Source organism: Pongo abelii, chromosome 10 (genome assembly GCF_028885655.2).
Source record: "Pongo abelii isolate AG06213 chromosome 10, NHGRI_mPonAbe1-v2.0_pri, whole genome shotgun sequence".
Taxonomy (NCBI): Eukaryota; Metazoa; Chordata; class Mammalia; order Primates; family Hominidae; genus Pongo; species Pongo abelii.
In genome coordinates this window covers 44705757-44711756 of record NC_071995.2, presented here as the reverse complement: position 1 = coordinate 44711756, position 6000 = coordinate 44705757, and the positions used below count along the sequence as shown (strand labels likewise).

The 6000-nt window shown below is 37.2% G+C and overlaps 1 protein-coding gene across 2 annotated transcripts in view; it reads left to right on the top strand.

Annotated features, from left to right (window-relative positions):
- The first annotated feature begins 4252 nt into the window (after positions 1-4252).
- SLC38A4 (solute carrier family 38 member 4) overlaps positions 4253-6000 on the top strand; it is a 259413-nt gene continuing 257665 nt past the window's right edge. The window contains exon 1 of one of the 2 annotated variants that reach the window (XM_063711664.1): positions 4253-4839. The gene's annotated coding sequence lies outside the window, so the exon portion shown is untranslated. The remainder of the gene's footprint in view (positions 4840-6000) is intronic. The other variant, XM_063711666.1, reaches the window with a different exon arrangement.

Sequence of the window (6000 nt, the reverse complement as noted above, 5' to 3'; positions counted from 1 at the left end):
TTGGATATATTATATTTTTCTTGTATCTTTGTCTCAATGCTACAAAGAGAATAATAGTAAGGATAATAAATTACTTTCTAATATTAGCTCTGCCCATCATACACTGTAACAGAGCTTCGGCCAATGCGTGGGCAGTGGCATGCTGGAGCTGGCTGTAGTAGCAGCTCAGGATAGCTGATTGCAAGCATTTCTTTCCAACTCCTTGTTCAGTGACCTCAAGCTGGCAGCTTAAAATGAGACATAGTGGGAGTAGTTATACCATAAACACTGTACAAATCAGGGCTTTTCCTCCCAACAAACTAGTTTACCAGCACATCATTGATTAAATGTCAGAAATATATATATAAAAAGATCTATTTTGCATGGTATCAGGTGGCAGGAGAGAGGAAAAGGAGAGGTTTTGATTGTTGGAGAAGTGAAAGGGTCTTGAATTCTGCATCAATTCATAAAATTGGTTGAATCATACAAATCTGCTGAGCTTCAACTATTTTTGTTTACAAAATATCATATGGTTCAACCTAATACATGAGGCTGCAAGTAACAGAAACCCCTACAAACAATAGCTTATATAAATAAAATTTTGTGTCATATTGCAAGGAATCCAAAGGTAAGCAACGTCGTGATACAGCTATTCAATGAACTCAGCGACGCTGTCAGAGACATATCATCCTGTTGCATCATCCTTAGAAAATTGACTTTTGTCCAGCTGAGATGGCTCACGCCTGTAATCCTGGCACTTTGGGAAGTGCAGGTGGGCAGATCGCCTGAGGTCAGGAGTTTGAGATCAGCCTGGCCAACATGGTGATACCCTGTCTCTACTAAAATTACAAAAATTAGCTGAGCATGGTGGTGCATGCCTGTAGTCCCAGCTACTAGGGAGGCTGAGACACGAGAATCCCTTGAACCGGGGATGTGGTTGCAGTGAGCCGAGATCATGCCACTGTATTCCAGCCTGGGCCGCAGGATGAGACTCCGTCTCAAAAAAATAAAAGTTGACTTTTGTCCTCAGGCTTGTCATCTTATGGTCACAAATGTCTGCTGTGCCTCCAGGGACTATGCCTTCATTGCAGGCAGAAGAGAAGAGAAAGGCAAAGGCTGTCTTCTGTAAGTTTATCAATGTTAATCGGAAAGACAGAAGTTCTTTTCTATGTTATCTATGTTAATCAGAAAGACAAGCCCTGGAGGCTCATTCAAAAACTTCTGCTTTCATCTCATTAACCAAAATTTGTCACTTCATTCCCAGACAAAGTTACAAGATTACTAAGATTACTAAGGCTGGTTTAGACCAATCATAATTTATCCCTGGCCCTGGGATGAATCACGATTGGTTTAAACCCACCCATAAATACTCGACAGAGGGAAAGATCTCAGCAGCCACCTGAACGAACTTAAGGTTCCATTGGCTTGGGGAGGGAGGGGTGGATATAGGAAGAACAACAAAGGAGATCTATCATAATGCCCTTGAATTATGAATCCAGGAATCTAGAAACAAACTAACAAGCTTTCCCATTTCTTGGTTTAGCTATGTAAAAGTAGTTCTATGTATGTGTGTGTGTGTGTATGTCAGTGGTTGTTAAGCATTGTATTTAATTAGCATGCAGCTCAAAAAGTAGTTTGGCAAAATTTATATATTATACGATCACAGCATTAAAATTTATTCTTGAAGTCTCAGTCTTTACAAAACTTTAATCTTTACATGGCACAGTGGTCTGTTTACAACTTTTAAAAAAGATTGAGAGGGGCTTAAAGTAACATCACTGATCTAGCACGTTGTCCTAATAGATTGTTGGGAGAAGATAATGATATAAGATCAGGTATGTTATAATATAGAAATTTCTGAATAAAGAGCCTAATGCTAGCCATTTTAAGGAAAGCAGAAGGAGTAAATATTCTCTTCCGCAGTGGTGATGGCATCGTTTAAAAACTCTCCCAAGTTATTTACCTTCCTTGACATTGCAGGATCATGTTATCCAAGTGATTTGTAGCCTTGCCTCTGGAATAATGGCAGATCAACCAGTATAAAACCCTAGCTAATATGCTAGTCTGAGTTAACTGTTTATACTTCGCTTTCCTGTTGATTTGCCTGTGGCAAATAAGATAATGCATGTCAGTTCTGCTCTTGGCTAGACTTTGTAGAGTAGTAGGTACAATGCATGTTTTCCCGAAATGGTTATAAAGTATTTTTGGTTACATTTATAAGCACGGCTTCAAAATCGGACACACTTAGGTTTTATCCAGAAGCTGCCCTTTACTGTCAATGTGGCTTAAAATAAGTTATTTAATGACTCAGCCTGGTTTCTTCCTTTATAAAATGAAACTTTATCAGGTTGTGTGAGGACTAAGAAAAGCATGTAAAGTATGTAAATCACGTGGCACATATTAAGAACTTAATTAAATGGGGGTAGTTTTTGTTTCTGTTTTCCTGTGTTTGCTTTAAAGAAAATTTTTCTGAAATGATTGCATTAGTGATAACTGCCCCTTTAATAATAATAAATAAAATAGATGTTTAAAAATAATAACAGAATAATAACTGCTATTTCCAAGGGCAAACATGCAATAACTAATTCTTATACTTCTTTTCAATACTATCTGTATATGTTTGGAGAATATGATTTTACTTTTTTGTCCTTTTGTCTTCAACAGCAAAACCATTCAGTCCCTCATTACTTGCCTATGAAAAATGATGTAACGATTAAAGGAATCTCTTGTGTGACTTTGAGATGATTATAAAACAAGGCATTTGAAGGCAATTCTATAACTAAAAGATAAAATCATTATCATTATCTCTCAATCTTTAATATTGACTAGGAATAAAGCAATATATAAGATCACGCGATTATGGTTATAATACTACAAAGAATCAACTAAAATGGTGGATATGCTGCCACTCACACTATGCATGATAGATTTGATCCTTTATAAATACAAAACCACTTTTAGTTTTAAATCCAAGCAACCAGAAAGCTCAAACATACATTTTTGTATACTACACAATGAGAATTAGTATTCAAAGCCTAGACCTATAAGATCCTAAAGTACCATCTGAATAACAAGAGTAAAATTAAATCTAATTTAAATTTAGGGTCAAATGCATTTTATTGTGTTCTGGTTCTTGGTATATGGTTAATGCACATATGGTTTGTGTATCATGATACAGCAAGCTAACAAGTATATTTAATTGTTCTTCTAATAGCTTCATTTCTTAATTATATTGGCTAAGTAAGAATTTACAAACGATCCTCTACACATCATCAGATGACTCAACATTTGGCCATTGGCTTTATACAACTGTCTCATCCCTGCGTTGTACCAAAGAAGGAATCTCATTGGACTTTCCTTATGTCACTTAAAGCCTCTTCTGCCTCAACAAAGAATGGAAAATATCACAACATCAGCCACTAGATGGCACACTAACAGCAGTGATATTCTAGCATCAGGCTGCAACATTTTTGAAATCTATGGAAAGCTAGAACAATAGATTATATGGGTATACATTCTATTTCTGAGTGAATATCAGCATAAAAAACTTTACTGTAAATGCGTATTTCTATATAGCAAGTTTTTTTTTTCCATTGACTTCCGTTATAAAATCAGAGGTGTGTTTCTTTGGGTAATGAAAGATGATGTGGGAGTTGAAGAAAGTTATCACATAGGGAAAGCAACGAGTCTCTTCTATTAACATATTTAAAGGAAAATTCTATTTCAACATTTTAATAAAGGTCTTGAAATGTCAAGAGTTGAACGTTGTGTAGTTAAGATTAATTTCATGTTTTGCACAACATCATGCAAGTCTAGAGAAATAAATGACATTTTAACTGCACCAAATACCTGGGCTGAAAAATCATCCAGAGGTAATTCCCTTGAGTTTCTCTGAAATGAATCCTAACCCTCACAGAATGCTGATGGGTTTTAGAAATAAATAGTCTGGGCCAAAAGAAAGGAGGAGAACCGGACACAGCAGAGACAGCAATTAAAGGAGAACTGCAAAGGAACAAACAGCAGCAGATTCTGCAAGCCCATAGAAGCAATTGAAGGAAGGAGAAAGCACATTGATTGAAAAGGATACTTGGAAGGGATAAGAGAATGCTGTGAAAAGAGTCCTTAATGATGCAATGATTCATTTTTAAAGTTATGAATTTCCACATAAGGAAGATATGCCTGAATAAAAACCAGATTCATTTCGTAATGAAACAAAAATTGCTTTGAGGCTACAGTGCCTGTTTTAAACATCATTATTTACCAAATAACTCTTCTTCAAGGTCAGATTCACAGCTGTCTCTCAAATAGAAAGCATTCATAATGATAGAGTCATGAGTCTCCTGTTATCTGGCTGTCTTTCCTTACCTAACTGTTCTCATCTGCCACGAAGCTCCAATTCATATTCTAGCCAGGCAAGCCTGCCCACTGCTCTCTGTCTTTGCTTCATCTCCTATAACCTTGTGCTTTGCTGTGGTAAAGATAGCTAATGTCCCTTCCATAGTGTAGGGTTGTTGCTGAGAAGCTCTGCCCAGCCAGGGCCCTCATTTTCCAGTCCTACCCTCCCTTGCATCCAGGTGGGACTATGTGACTAGTTCTTGCCGGTGGAATATGAGCTGAGATGATGCGTACCATGTCTTGGCCAAGTGGTTAAGAAGTGGTGGCACATAGCCTGTGCTGTCTCTTTTCCCATCTGCCCACTGGATGTTGACGCACACAGGATGATCATGGAAGCCACATGTGGAAGTTGATGGAGACTTCCAGCCTACGGCTCTGCGTGAAGCTATGAAGCAGTCTTCCTTCATCCACACAGCCGACCTTCCACTCCTGCCACCAAGGAGGAATATCTGTTTTGGATTTTATGTGAGTGAGAAATAAGCTTCTATTGTGCTACATTATTATTATTATTATTATTATTATTATTATTATTTTACTGTAAATAGCCTTACTTTAATTTATTTGCAAAAGCTATTTTCCTACTTGGAATGCCTTTTTAATTATAGGAGAGACACAGACATTTCATTGAGTGCTATTATGAGGTAGGGACATCATAATGGTAACATCTTCATGGTGATTTATACATGGTATCGTTTTCTTATCCTTCCAATCCCAAGAGCTAGTTATTATTATCTTAGTGGTACAGCCTTGATGTATTCTAGTGGGTAATTCTGTTTAAGTGTAGTTAGTTTCTGAATTTGAACATTTTAGATTAGAAGGTCCAGCTGAAGACTTAATTCACTATCAGGAATGGGGTTGAGTATGCCAAATATTGATAGGGAAAATATGGGAGATAGCCATATGGCATTCTAAAATATTTAAGTCTGACAGTAACATAGACACATGCTTTGGGTTACATAAGGAGATCATAGAGAAAGATTAAATTGATAGACAGGTAGGCTCCAGATCAAGAGTAATATTGAATGTCAAGCTTAGAAATTTGAACTGTAGTTCATAAGCTGGGTGTCTGCATGCATGCGTGCACGTGTGTGCGTGTGTGTGTGTGATTAAATCTTTTGTGCAGTTAAGTGACATGAACCATTGCTTTAAGATCTGTTTGACAACAATATTATATATAACCAATTTACAAATTAACTTTTAGAAAATGTTTTCCATTAGTATTATTAGGTTGGTGAAAAGATAATTGTGGTTTTTGCCATTAGAAGTAATGTACCAAACTAATATTATATTATTGTTGTGATGGAACTGTCTTATGTGCTGTAGGAGTTTTAGCAGCATCCTTGGTCTCTACCAACTGGATGACAGTAGCAACTCCCAATCTTCTCAAATCATGACAACTCAAAATATCTCCAGGCATTGCCAAGTATCCCATAGAGAACAAAATCACCCCTGGTTGAGATCCACTGTTCTAGAGAGACAAACGGTTCACAGAGTGAGACTTGTCTTTGTTTTTATTTGAAGACACACCACTGCCTGATCGTCTTAAATCAGGACAAGAGAAGCCCCTGTCCGTAGATGCTATCCTAACTTCCCCGACTCCCATTTCTGCCCCCTCCTTTTGTCAGA